The sequence below is a fragment of the Octodon degus genome, unplaced genomic scaffold (assembly GCF_000260255.1).
Source record: "Octodon degus isolate 3935 unplaced genomic scaffold, OctDeg1.0 scaffold00010, whole genome shotgun sequence".
Taxonomy (NCBI): domain Eukaryota; kingdom Metazoa; phylum Chordata; class Mammalia; order Rodentia; family Octodontidae; genus Octodon; species Octodon degus.
In genome coordinates this window covers 5,400,306-5,414,880 of record NW_004524586.1, presented here as the reverse complement: position 1 = coordinate 5,414,880, position 14,575 = coordinate 5,400,306, and the positions used below count along the sequence as shown (strand labels likewise).

Below are 14,575 nucleotides of genomic sequence, written 5' to 3'. Positions count from 1 at the left end.
GCCAGTGAAGGGACAGTCTTTACAGGCAGGAAGGCTTGAGCAGTGCCTGGAAACACAGAGCCTCTGGAACCTCCACCTCAAGGAAGCAGCTGTCACGCAGAAATGGGACAACTGCAAAGGGCTCAGAAACATGAATAGAGGGGACCAGAGCCGCAGACCATGACACACGTCTGTAAGTGGAGTCATTAGGGGTGACTAAGCTGAAGGGCGGTTGCCTGCCTTTCTTAACTTCATTCACAGCCAGCAGGCCCTCTCCGGTTCTCCCACTCCCCTCAGGGGAAGTGGAGTGGGAGGAGAAGTTCTATAAGTAGAATTCACAGCCACTCCAGGAGAGACTGCAGATACTGGGATAACATCAGGGAACTGCCAGATGGACACTGGAGCAGCCACGACGCTGCAGGCCAGACAGATGCCCAAGGGACCACTGTCCTGATAGTGGCTTCAGAGACACAAGGGAGTAGTGACCATGAGTGACTAGCTGCAGTGTCTCGCTTCCACACAGAGTGACCTGGCAGTAAATTCCCCAATCAAGGCAAGCCATGGCCAACTGGGACAACACTGCCAGGCTTCTGACTACATTAAGGAAATCATTGTAGGCCGTAAGTAGGCAGGAGCACAAAGGCTGACTGGTGCTTTAAAAGCATCATTAATTATGAGAACCAGAAGGGATCATGGAGTTCAAACCAACCTTAGCTGCAGAATCCTTTATTCATGCAAAATCCCACACGAAAAACGGACACACCGAACAAATGAGAGCAGGTAGGTTTAGATGCGTGAGGACGGAACTTGCCTGCTCTCCCATCCCATCTCCTCATCCCCCACAGAAGCCCCCAAGGCACCACTCCACATCAAGGACACCCTGGGGCACAACAGAGTGGTTCTGATAACCATCCGAGTAACACACGCTCCTGACTTTTAATCTAGACTTACAGAAAGACTTATAGGAAGAGGCGAGTGGCCCCACCCTACTCTATCTTCATCTTCCCGTCCTGTGCATCCTTCACTTATCCGCTACAAGGAAGGACTTGCTTGCATTTAATAGTTTCTGCTCTAAACTCTTCTGCTGTCCTTACATTGTTTCTCCATTCATGGACCCAAGAGGCTGCACCCTATTTCCACAGCAGCAGAGGAGAACCTGTCTCCTGCTGCCACCCTCACCACTCTGTATTGCACATTAATGCGTATCAAAGTAATATGTACCGTTATTTCTAAAGCCCAAACAAGAACCAAAAGCTATAGCAACAAACAGATGCTAGAGCCTGTGCTTCCTTCTGCCCCACCCTTCCTGTTCTCCTGCCAGCTTGGGTAGGTCGGCTGGTGATAAAAGAACTCCTTAGTTCCCTTCCTGTGTTTTTCGGTAGCAACTCATCACCTTTCCTAGCAAACTACCGTTCACTTTTCATGTCTTCTTTTTCTCTTGCCTCCAAAATTGTAAGCTTGGCCAGAGATCTTTGTTAGGCTTATTATAGACATATCCCAAATGCCTAGAATAATGTCTATCTTAAGAGTTATTTCCTGATTAGTTAAATCAGAACTCTCTGTAAAGAAGAAAGGCCAGCCAGATACTCAGAAGACTAAAGCACCTACACAGGGACTGGGGTTTGATCCCTGGTGTGCTGTGCTGGCCTAGCCCCAGGGCGCGCTGAGATAGCGAATGAGACTGGGTGTGGTGGTGCATGCCTGTAATCCCAGCACATGGGAAGCTGAAAATAGGAGGATCACTATTTGTCTGATCTGTGTAGTGAGGCCCTGTAGACGCTATACACAAATACATTTTTAAAAAGAGAGAGAGAAAGAAACAGATTATCTGAGATAGTTAGAACTGATTATTTTCCATCTGATTTGTTCTATAGAAAGGGGTATCACATTTTATTTTTAGATGGTACAAATTTTTTCAAGACAATAGGGGAAGTGCCACAGTAGATAAAGAGCTCTGGTCAGGCCCCCCTTATTGGCGTTGTATGTTTCGGACAAGTTGCTCCTTTGGGGGAAAAACTAACTTTGTCTAGGTTGGGAAAGACTGGAAAGGAAGGTGATGCGAAGGAAATGGCCTGCACCACCTCCAAGGACCACGCCTGCTGGAGGAAGGACAGGAGGAGCCAGAGCACCGTGGGTTCTGGGCCAGCACCTTAGCCATCCCCAAGATTACCCCTCACTCCTCCTGTGGATACCAGCAGAAAGAAGAGAACTCTGTCCGCCCCACCCAGCCCAGCACAAGCGCACCCATCTTAGAAGTGCCCCTGGAAGTCTTTCGGTCCTAGACACATTTCTCGAATGCTCACACCCACAAGCATAGCTTTCTAAACACCTTTCCATGGCTCTCACCTTGCCAAGCTCTCCCTGCTAAATGCCACAGAGCTTTTGGACTTCCTGGCTTTGGCTGGGCCACAGGGAAGGTTCCAGCCCCCGGAACATTTCCATGGCGATCCAAGCCCTTTCTGCCTCCATGTCAGATCCTCCTCTTTCTGGAGCCCTGATGCTTCCTACAGCTTTGGTTAGAAAATGTCACTCTTCCCTCACCTAAGGCACAGTGCCAGAGCTCCATTTGTCCTGCTCTAGCCATCTGCCCCGCCTCTCCTTCCCAGTGCCACCTCCCTGCTCCTCCCTTCTGCTCTCCATGGCAGCCACAGCCTGAGAGAATCTCTGCTCTTTAGTCCCTCTGCCGTGCTCCTTTCCTTACACTTTGCTAAGACGCTCTTCCTCCTTTTCACCTGGCTAAGTCCCTCCAAGCCTCAGTTTAAATTTTATGTTCTTGATGTCTTAATATAATTCATGCTTAGATAACAAAATACCTGAATCTGAGATATGTGTAAAGGAACAAATCAGGCATGGTAGCTCCCATTTGTAATTCCAGCACTCTGGGACACTGAGACAGAGGACCATAAATTCAAGCCCAGTCTAGGCCACATAGCAACTTGCCAAGACCTTGACACAAAATAGAAATTTTTTTTAAAAGGTCTGGGGTTATAGCTAAGTACAAAGACCCTGGGGTTTACTACCAAGTACCACAAAAAAATAAAAACTTTAAATAAAGAACTGAAGTTCTTCTTCAGCGCTCTGGAGCTGGAAATCAGAGGTTGAGGTGGGAGTAGGTTCATTTGTCTAGCGGCAGTTGCTCTTTGCTTCCAGGATGGTGACACGGAGCCTTGTGGCTGCATCCTCAAGAGATGAGGAATGCTGTCTGCATGTGGAGAGGGACAAGAGAGCCAAGCACTGTGTGATGCTTCTTTTATATGGGCCTGAATCCCCACTCACAGGGAGGAGCCCTTCTTAAGATTGTATCTTGTAATACTACCACATTGGACTTAAGATTCAGCTCCTTAGCTTTAGAAGGGACACATGTTATGGGTTGGTCATAAATGTTCCCTAAAGCTCATGGTCCCAAGGCTTAGCAAGATGGCACTATTGGGGGGGCTGGGGAGATGGCTCAGTGGAATAAGTGCTTCCCTGGCAAGCACAAGAGCCTGAGTTCAATCCCCAGTTCCGCCAAAAAAAAAAAAAAAAAAGGGACTAAATGATTTGGGGCTGGAGAGATGGCTCAGTGGTCTAAAGCACCTACTTGAAACAAGTTTGGCAATGCACAGGGACCGTGGTTCAATCCCCCAGCACCACATACCAGCCAGCCCCGCCCCCCTGGTGGGCTGAGCTGGCCACACACACACACACACACACACACACACAACACACAAATAAATAAATAAATAAATAAATGTTTAAAGATGGCACTATTGGGAAGTGGTGAAAACTTGAGGAGGTGCGGCGTAGGTGGAAGAAGTGAGCTCACTGGGAGCATCCTGGAAGGGTCTAAGGAAGCCCAGCTGCCCTCCCTCTCCCTGCTCTCCTTCTCTCCCCTCCTGGGCTGCGGTGAGGTGAGCAGCTTTCCCGTGCCTCGCGATACACAGCTTCACCACAGACCCAGCAGCAGCCAGGCTGAGCGACCACAGAGCGAAACCTCCGGAAGCACAAGCTACAGCAAGCTTTTCTTCCTTTTCTTTATCTCAGGTGTTTTGTTACAGTGATGGAAAACTGGCTTGCACACACCACATTCAAACCATAGCATTTGAGGAAGCCCTTCTGACACTTTAGCCATGGCGAGGTACCCCTTGAGCCCCTATGATGTTTTTGCCTGTCTTTCTGTTAAAGTACAAACCTCTTGATTGCAGGGATTTGTGTCCTCATCTGTATTTCAAATGCTTAGAACCATACTTCAGTCAGCATTGTACAGAGAGGCAAGCTAAGTTATGAGAAAGGGACACCTCCATCTAGTTCCCCATTGTTGACCCTCAGGAGGGGGGAAGTGGGGCTGTGATCATCAAGGGCTTTGGTCTGGTTTGAGAAACCAGCTTAGAAACAGAATGACAAGTGTCCCAGGGAGCCACAGAGACAAGAGTTCCAGGAAAGCTGAGGTGGGAGAGATTCCGTGTCCTGGTTGCTGAAGATATGTCCTTAGTGATGAGCACTTTATGCTTAGAGGAGAAGGAGGGTGGAGAGGGTTGGGTGAATGGGCAGCTGGAAGTGAGGGGAGGGGAAGGAGTATCTGAAAACAGGATCCTGTACTGTCTGAGTAGAACTACTTTTTCAAGAAATAAGTCCAGGCCTAGAAAAAGAGCCATGGAAGTCAGGACTTGGTCACACACAACAGGAAGCCATGCAGGAGATTACATGAGTAGGGGCATGAGGAAAGCAGTGCACTGGGGCGGCCCACCTGGCAGCAGCCTCAGAACAAAGCGAGGAAGCCACTGTGCTGGTCCAGCAAGAGTGCTGCTGAGGCACAGGGCCAGAGGCGCAGAGGCAAGGAAGTCTCCAGGGGCTGCTGCTTTTGGCTGAGGTGAGGAGATGAAGAAGCAGGGGGATGATGGGAGGAACTCCAGGGATTCCTCAGGGCTGAGGGGATGAAGAAGCAGGGGGATGATGGGAGGAACTCCAGGGATTCCTCAGGGCTGAGGGGATGAAGAAGCAGGGGGATGATGGGAGGAACTCCAGGGATTCCTCAGGGCTGAGGGGATGAAGAAGCAGGGGGATGATGGGAGGAACTCCAGGGATTCCTCAGGGCTGAGGGGATGAAGAAGCAGGGGGATGATGGGAGGAACTCCAGGGATTCCTCAGGGCTGAGGGTAGTGTTGGGCCACCAGAAAAAGATGGGTGTGGTCTCTTAGAAATGGAAATGATGCCAAGAGAGCTAGTCATTTGAGTTTAGGAGGGAAAGGAAACTAGGAGACGGGGACTGGCTGCTGGCCTTAGGCAAGACAGTAAGACTGAAGCTGGAGGTGCCTCAGTCCACATCCCAGGTGTGTTACCAGCTGGATGTCTTTGGGCAGGTTAATTAAGCTCCATGGAACCTGGGTTTCATAGCTGTAAAGGAGTTCTATAAGGACCAAGTAACAGGGCCTCCAAGAAGAGCCAAGCACAGCTCCAGGTCTGCGGCACATGGGCAGCAAAGGCGGCTCGAGGTAAGAAAGAAAGGAGAAAATAAAGATGGACCTGGAGGCCCAGATGGAGGAATGTTGTAGACGCCCAAGGCAATTCCCCTAGAAGGTGGTGTCAGGCATTAGAGAAAGTTCAAGAAAAACTAGATTGGCTAATTACATGCTGAGCCTTTAGAGAATGCAATTTGGAAGAGCACAGAAGGAGCCAGGGAACAGAAGAGCAGAAGAAGCAAGAGAGAAATCAATACAAAGGCACCCCATCAGTCAGGATATTTAGGCTGCAAATAGATTATCCTATTAACATCATTTCAGCAAAAAGACATTTAATTAACAAGAAGTCTAAAGGGCAGCAGCTCCCGGCTTAGCTCATTGGCTCACAGTGTCTCCAAGGACCCGGGCTTTTCCCATCCGTTCTCTGCAGCATTCGGAGCGCATGGGCCGTTCACCCTCAGGCCTTCCACCTCAAGACTGCAAGATGGCTGCCCCACGCAAGCCTCGTGTTCTCGTACATAGGCATCTGTGGGCAGGAAGCAGAGGCGAACCTGCTTCCTTTCCTCAGGCATCTAAGCCTTTCCTGCAAGTCTCACTGGCCAGCCTGGGTCACATGCAGCACTTTGAGACTCCTTGGGTGGAAGGAAGAAAGCCCTGAAAAGAGTCACACTGGGTGTGTGATCAACGCCACCTGGCACACTGATTGGGTATGAAACCTAAAAATCATAAAAAGGGACCAGTAAAGATGGCAGGGAGGAGGGAAAGGAGTAGGATCTGAAAGAAGAGGTGCAAGGCCAGGCTTGAGAGAGGAGAATGGCTCCATCCTGCTCTGCGAGGAGCCAGAAGGGAAGAGGGTACCATGGAGACAGATTCTAGAAAGGAGAGAGAAGGCTTGACCTCAGCAAAGCCAAAGCACGGCTGCTTTGGAGAATGCACTAAAACTTCAAGGGGGGGAAGGGCAGCCAGGGAGCATAAAGCACCTGCATAGACAGACGCAGAGATGGGGGCTCGATCCCCAGCTTGCTGGGCCAGCCCCGCCCCTGGGGCACCCCGAGACAGCGAATGAGATTGGGCGTGGTGGCGTGCGCCTGTAATCCCAGCACTTGGGAGGCTGAAAACAGGAGGATCACTATGAGTCCAATCTGGTAGTGAGACCCTGTAGACCCTGTACTAGACACATTTTAAAAAAGAAAATCAAGAGAGAACACAATGCCATACCACCCTCTAGATCAACAAAAGTTAGAAGGACACACAAAGGCACTGGGAAGAAACACTATCCTTGCACACTGCTGATGAGAGGAGCAACAGCTGCAGCTCTCTGGAAAACACATGAACCCGTAACTGAGCAATTGCACTCCTGGACCTACACCACCACATGGTTCTGTCAGGGAGGAACCAGAATTTTCACGGCAGCACTCTGTGTAAAAGGGAAAAACTGAAAAGAACTCAAATACCCTGAGGTTAGAGAACGAATAATTAAAACATGCTTTCTTTCCCCTACAGAATACTACACAGCAGTAACAATCTGTATGAGTCTCACTATAACACTGAACAAAAAAAGAGCCACAAACGGTAACAGAGTATTACGGAGAATCACATTTATGCAAAGTTCCAAAGCATGTAAAGACTAAGACGTTGTTACTTAGGTAAATTAACTTATGCATGAAACATAAAGAAAACGAAAAAAGAAAGAAAAGACAAACACAAAATTCAAGAAGGTGGTTAGCTGTGGGCCTGCTTCGGCACATGTGCAAGGCCTTCCAAACGGGAAGGAGACATTCTTGTGAGTTGCTACACGGTGTGCTCTTTTTCTTTATATTTTACGTATATTACAGATACACTCTTTTGTACTCATGAAATAGCTAAATAAAGTGATGATTTTTTTTTTTTTTTGCAGTATTTGGAATTCTCTCTGATCTGCATCCCCAGTCCTTTTTATTTTTTAATGTTGAGACAGGATCTCAGTAAGTTGCTAGTTGCCCAGGCTCGGGCTCGGATGTCCGATTTTCCTGCCTCAGCCTCTCAGCCTCTCCAAGTGCTGGGTGCAGAGTACTACTTACGTCACACAGTGAGTGGGAAGCCAGGCACCTACAGTGACAGTCCTCCTCGGCCCCCTCACTGCCAACTCTGACCGCAGCTCAAGCACATGGCCTTCCATCCATCCTTCCTTTCCTGGGCCTTGGCTGCCCGGGGCAGCACATCTTCCCTCCCTCCCAGAAACCTCCCCACATGTCTCCCAACAGGTCCTGCCTAGCACCAGGTATCAGCTGGAATGCTGCCTGCCGCAGGACCCTGCTGGGCCACCCCGCCACATCGGGCCCTCTGTCACTGTCCTTCCTTGAACTCTGCCTCTGCCCCCGTGTCCTGTCCACATTAACCTGTTGCTCTGCTTGCTTCTTTCTTTCCCAAGCACTAGAGCATAAGCTCTGTGTGGGTAGAGCTTAGCTGATCGGCTGTCTATGGAGCGTGCCTGCTTCCTCTCTCTGGGTCAGTCATATGCAGGTGCTCAATACTTTTGTGGGATGAGTGAAAGAAAAGCTGAACCAGAACGGTGAAAGGAGGCTGAGATGAGGGACATGGACAGAGTGCACCCTTGCCCTTGCTCCGAGCATGCTCCAACCACCCCTCTGTGCCCAGGGAGGCACTTGGCGACCCTCTCTGCCTTTGCACTACTATCTGGGTATCACTGGGTGTCCAGATGGCCTTGCTACTGACAGGTCACAACGCTGCTCGGTAGGAATGCTCCCCCCTCTCCTGGCTCCTGGTGAGAACTTTCCTGACTACAGCACTGGGTTCTTGGCAATCACTGTTCTAGAAAGATACCCTAGAATTGGAAGATGTTCAGAGATGAAATATATAGAACGATGCAGGGACAGGGGAATGGAATAATTACAACAGATGAAAAGGCACACACTCTAGGCTTTGCCAAGAGAAATAGGATAATTGCCTGCAGGACTCTAGGGGTGTCAAGCCCTTAGTGGGGGTTAGGGGAAGACATGAGAGTGTATAATTATGTGAAATGGAATGAGATGAATCCCTGGGAATTTTAGGCTTAGTGGCAGGAACCATTTCCTCTGAGTGAAAGCTCTGAGGTTGAACAGCAGTGTGCTAACGGAAGGAGCAGGTGCCACCCTGCTGGCACCTAAGCCCATCCTAAGCCAGGCCTGGAGGCTCTACAGCACAGTGGCCTCATTCCAGAAGCTGAAGAGAGCTCTCTAGGATGAAGGTGAGCTGATGGCAGAGGGCGTTGGGTCACGTGCAGCAGCTCCGTGAATCAGAGAGAGCCGCGCTGCAGTCCCAGCGGGCGGCTTTCTGGCCGTGCAATCTGACACATGACTCTAGGGCCCAGAGCCTCAGTTTCTAGATCTTTGAAACGTTGAGAGCACCTGCGCTCTGTGGTTACTGCAGTGAGTAAACAGGATAACTTACCTAGCCCCTTGTCACAGTGCTAGGTAGACACAAGCATATCTGGTGGCAGCTACAATCCTTGTGTGAAGACCAGGACTGGATTTCGCTAGGACTGTTTGTCATGCCAGGAGGAGAGCCTCTGGAAGCCCGGGCATCACTAAGCAGCATCCCACCAGAGCTCCTTAGACAGGGGACACAACGCTGGCGGCAGCTCCAGTGCCGAGCTCACGGCAAGGCGAGAGCCCAAGAGGTGAGGATGCTCAGCAGGAAAGCCTGGGGTGGGGGTGCCACAGCCTTTATTTTCAAGGAAGCAGAAACCAACCAAACTGCAGCCTGGTGTTGGCCAAGCAGGTATCAAGTCTCTGGCTATAGGACTCCCTACTTTTCTCTCCCACCCCCCACCTCCATCCCTCCTGCCAAGATGAGGATTTGTTTGTGAGCGTCTGTGCAAAAGTACATTTGCAGAAAGGACCAGTCTCTAGTTTATATTTTAGTTTTGGCTTCGTTTTTTGAGACAGGGTCTCGCTATGTAGCTCAGGCTGGCCTTGAACTCATGGTTGTCCTCCTGTATGAGCCTCTTAAATGCTGGGGTTACAGGCGTGCACACCACACCTGGCCCTGAGACAGCTGGAGATTAGGATCCTCAGGAGGCCTCTGGAAAACTGTAGCTGCTGAGTGTCAGAAGGAACCAGCATGGGCCATTCGGATAGATCAGTGGATTAAAGCACCTGCTTAGGCAGACACAGGACCAGGCTTTGATCCCCAGCCTGCTGTGCCAGCCCTACCCCCAGGGCACAGAGAGATGGCGATTGAGACTGGGCGTGGTGGTGTGCCAGTAATCCCAGTGCTTGGGAGGCTGAAAAGCAGAAAGGATCACTAGGAGTCCAATCTGTGTAGCGAGACCCTATAAACCCCACAGACCCTGTCTTAAATACATGAAGAAGAAGAAGAAGAAGAAGAAGAAGAAGAAGAAGAAGAAGAAGAAGAAGAAGGAGCTGCCAGATGTGATGGGCAAGGATCCTCTGCTGAGCTCCAGGGCACAAAGGGTACATTGGGAGACCCTGTTCTGCCTGGAGAGCCACAGCTAGAGCCTTTACTCCTGGCCAGGCCCCAGCTGGGAGCTTTGTGGAATCATCTCACCAAGTCCTCCAGCCACTCTAGGAGGAGGAGGTGCACCTGCTGCCCCCACAGTTTATAGATGGGCAAGCACACTGCCCAAGACGACACAGCTACATAGTAACATCAGGGTGCCAGCCAGTCTCTCTGGCACCAGGCCTCATCATCATGTACCTGAGTCTCCACTCCCCTCATGGGAATCCAAAGACCAAAGGCCACCCTATTCCAAACACCTACCCCTGCCAGCCTACAGTTCCATTAGACACACTTCAGAATGAAAGAGTAGCAGCCAAAGACCCCGGAGGGTCACGCTTGGAGTGCCTGCCATCCTGGTCTTCTAAATATGTACTTCTAGTCATGACATACCATTTATTGCCATAATGTCTCTCAAGTAAAGGGTTTTTTTGTTGTTGTTTTTTTAAAGGGTGATAAATGGAAAAAAAAAAAAAAAAGGTCACAAGAGTAAGAAAAAAAAATGCCACAGGTCTGTCCTGTTAATTCTGTATATGGTTAGATTTCTAAACTTCTTCATAAAATTATGCAAATGTTTATTTCTACCTTTATAAAATTATTTTTCCTATATATTCTGCCAGGTCTTAAAGTTCAACATACCAATATTTGATGGAAAATACCTGTTCCAGGATATGCCAAAGATGTTTGATATTTAGACAGATAGGGTACACTGAACTGCATATATTGCAGGTTAATAATAAGCTTCTCTTCTGCAGGATTAACAACCTAAGTTAGCAGCTCAAAATTGAAGAAAAGGAAGGGCTGCAAGGTCAGCCAACATTTTGGCCCTAGCCTTTCAAGTCAGTGAAGACTCAGGACATAGGAGAACCTGTACTGTAACAACATGTAACTCAGTTGCGCTCCAAATTTTCTGATCAAGAAGATCATGGAGCCACAGAGGAATGTGATCAATGATGTACAGTGTGCCTGGGGAGAGTCACATGGAGAGAAAAAACATTCTCTCAGGCTTACACAGAGAGCAAATTGGTCAAGCAATGGCTATGACTCATCCTCATGGCTGACACTGACAAAGGATCTACAAAGTGCGGTACAGGGCTACAGGATAAATCCTGACCTTATCAGATACAAAAGTTACATTTCTTGCTATACAGGTCTTGCTTTATCTTGGTCTTAACCACCCAGAAGAAAAGTATAAAAACGAGGTATATAAAGTAAATCCATAGTAATACGATGAGCTGTAAAAGGCTCAAGTCACTAACTTCTGAGGATAACCCACTAATATTATAGACTGCTAGACAGTGTTAGATTGTTTAGCTGAATTCAAGCACCTATAGTATTTAGATGCCAATAGAATATTCACCTCTGACAGGACTAAACAAAAAAAAGGGGATACAAAGGAAAGATCATTTTATACAAAATAATTAGGATAGATATGCAGCTACCTTCGCTTAACTCAATGAGAAGAAAGAGGTATACTAACAGTGTTTGGACAGGATACCCTGTCTGCTTCTTGTACTATGGATAACCACTAAGAAGATAACAATGTACAATGTATTGATTATTGAAACTGTCCTATTAATCAGCTTTGAAACTGTCTCATTCATATTTATTTCTCAATAAAATAAAAATAAAAAAAGACCCTGGAGGGCACCGAATGTGACAAGTGTTGGCAGGGCCTGAGCCTGGAGTCCACGGGAGGGGAGCATCTTAGCAACACTCCAAGATGGCTCTAGGAGTTGCTGCCAAAGCAGAACTGGGCAAGAAGTGACCAAGGGACCTCAGAACCTGTGCTAGGTGCCCGCAAAAAGTAGCTCCCTGGGCAGTTGCCCAGGGCCAGGAGGCTCCCGAGACAGCGTCTCCGCAAGAGCCCCAGGCGCAGGGACGCCCACAGCTACAGCTCTGCGCAGTCCTGCTCCCAGATGCAGCTCAGGCCTCAGGGCTCTGGCGCTCCCGGGCACCCAGCTGCTCTGAGAGCTGGGGATGCGCCTCCAGAGGGAGCAGCACGCAGCTGCCGCCCAGCGCCTGTGCTCTCGGGTTGCCTGGTGAGCGGGAGCCCCGGGGATGGACTCAGAGGGGCTGGGTTTTGAGACAAGCAGATGTCTGCAGAGGGGGAGGAGGCTGTCAGCCAGCTGCCCGCAGCTCCTGCTTCTGAGCTCGTAGAGAAGAGGCAGACTGCGGAAAGGCTTTCCAAGGAAGGGAGGCAGTCAAAGGTCCCTGCTCAAGGGCCAAGCACAGCCAGCAGGGGGAATCTGTGCAGCCCACTCTCGGTGCTCCAGAAATCAAAATATTAAAACAGCATGTTTCTACACAGTGAGGCACAGAACAGACAAGAAGCCCTGCCTCCATGGGGCTCGTGTTCTATTGGGAGAACAAGAAATGAACAATAAAAATATGCAATGTGCAGCCGGGGAGATGGCTCAGTGGAATAAGCACTTCCCTGGCAAGTACAAGGGCCTGAGTTCAATCCCCAGTTCCACCAAAAAAAAAAAAAAATCACAATGTGCTAAAAGGTGATCCCCTGAGAAGGGATATGAGAGAGGAGGGAGACGGGGGTGCTGGGGCACGGGGCACAGGGAGCAGGCTGAATTTTGGATGGCATGGCTACCGACCTCACCACAGGCACTGAACAAAGGCCTGAAAGAGGCTCAGGAAGAGTGAGCTGTGTGGATAGCTGAGAAGGAGCCACAAGTGCCACGGCCCTGAGGCAGGAATAGGCCATGGCTACAGCAGAGCGACGGAAGTGGCGAGACAAGAGGATATTTGGGTCTCAAGACTAGAGCAAGGACCACAGCTTCACCAGGGGCCAACACTCTGGAAACTGTTGAGCAGAGGAGGGACATGATCTGCCTCTTGTCCTAAACTCACTCTTGCTAGGGTGTGGGGAAGGCAAAGTAAACCGAGCAACCCCGCTCTTCCCACCACCGCCCTCACCACCACCGCCGCCCTCACCACCACCAACCACACTAGCAACCACCAGGCCCTGAGCCTGTCCGGGTCAACATTACCTATTTTATTGTTATCATCTCGTTTATATCCCACAACAACCCTGTACAAAGATGGCGGCTGAGGAACCGAGGGTAGGCCAAAATCAGAAAGTTACTCACCTCCCTCCGCACTCCAGCCCTGTGCAACTATCCCGCTCTGCTTCCCAGCCTTCTCTGCTCACCTGACTCACCCTCCACCCCAAGCAACTCAAGGCCAGCGCTTACGCACCTGGACTCCTCCAGTATTCAGTTTTGCCCCCAGGTGGGACACAGGCTCAAGTCCAGGTAAGACCGTCATCCTAGGAGAGTTCCAAGTTCTCCAGTGCAATTTTAATCTGAGTGACATTTCCTTTGTGCACGTTTACCTGTGTGATTACCCCACTGACCTTGGAGAGAAGTACACAGAGCCTCAGACGCATGGGGCTACCATGCTTTGGAGAACACTGTTCAAGTCAGAGGAGGAGATGCACCATGCTGAGGGAAGCTTCAGTGTTTAAAATCACCACTTCTAAGGACAAGCCCTGCTCTGCCAATCTGGGGCTCAATGGGCAGGTTATGCGGCGTGGGCCTTCCTGTGTTCACCTGCAAACTCGGACAAATGTCTCCTTTGGTGGACTTTGTGAGCACTGGAAGCAGCACAAACACAGTGCCTGGGCCTGGGGTGCCCTTGGAGATGCCATCAGTGCCAGTTCAGCCAGTGGACCTAATCCTAGGTCTGTCCTAGACCTACATGAGCATTTGGCCAGTGCTCTTGGGAAACCTCACACTCCTTTGGGACTTTTGCATCATAAATCCAGAGTCTCGCCCCACCTCCAGGCCCAGCTCTGAGGCAGGGCCTACAGCTTCTGGCGGCTGTCTGCACCCTGAGCGCTCCCCAGAGCGCCCTCCCTTTCAGCAGCGGCCTGGCGGTCCCCACTGCCAGAACACGGACACTCCTCTCCCGATCACTGCGCGGCTCTGCTGTTGTGCAGCTCTTCCGCCTGGCCAACCTTGTCTCACCTCCAGCACACACTAAGGAAGAGGTGCAGGGCAGGTATGGCTCTTTGGGGAAGGTGAGAAGACACACCACAGCAACAAAGCGGATCAACAACGAAGGATGCTGTTCGTGCCAGAAAGCAGCTTTCTGGCCTTTCAAAGTACTGCGATCTACCAGCCTAGGGAGGATTTAGAAGTCCAACTCCCTTACTTTACAAACGAGAGGCAGAGAGGGTTAGAGCCTCGGTTAAGGCTACACAGCGCAGCAGGTGAGAGGAGCAGGGAGCCTGCTAGAGCTCTGGACCTGCTGTGACAGGGGCTCGGCTTGAGCTGGACGAGCCAGCAGCAGCTGAGAGCTCTGTTGAAGCCCCTGTTTCTGCTTCCCTGAAAAGAACATCACAAAATCTTTCCAACCTCAACCCCAGCAAAAATGAAACAGCTTCTCCTGGCCGCTTTCTTCTGCGGCTCCACGGAAGCCATGGCTCCGGTCCTTGGCAGCTGCTACCTCAGCTGACGGAGCTTCACACTCACGCTCTCCCGCGCCTGCTGCTGCTTCACCTGCTGCTCGCTGCTGTGCGGAGGGCGGCAGGGCACTGCAGGGCCGGTGTGTACCTAAGGCGGGAGGGGGGGGAGGGGAGGCCAGCGGGGAGGAGAGGCCAGCGAGGAGGAGAGGCCAGAGGGGAGGAGAGGCCAGCGGGGAGG

The 14,575-nt window shown here is 50.4% G+C and overlaps 1 protein-coding gene across 2 annotated transcripts in view; it reads right to left on the bottom strand.

Annotated features, from left to right (window-relative positions):
• The window catches only part of Golga7b (golgin A7 family member B), a 39,174-nt gene that overhangs the window by 20,991 nt on the left and 3,608 nt on the right, over window positions 1-14,575 (bottom strand). For both annotated transcript variants that reach the window (XM_023708914.1, XM_023708915.1), the window contains exon 2: window positions 14,288-14,485. The gene's annotated coding sequence lies outside the window, so the exon portion shown is untranslated. The remainder of the gene's footprint in view (window positions 1-14,287; window positions 14,486-14,575) is intronic.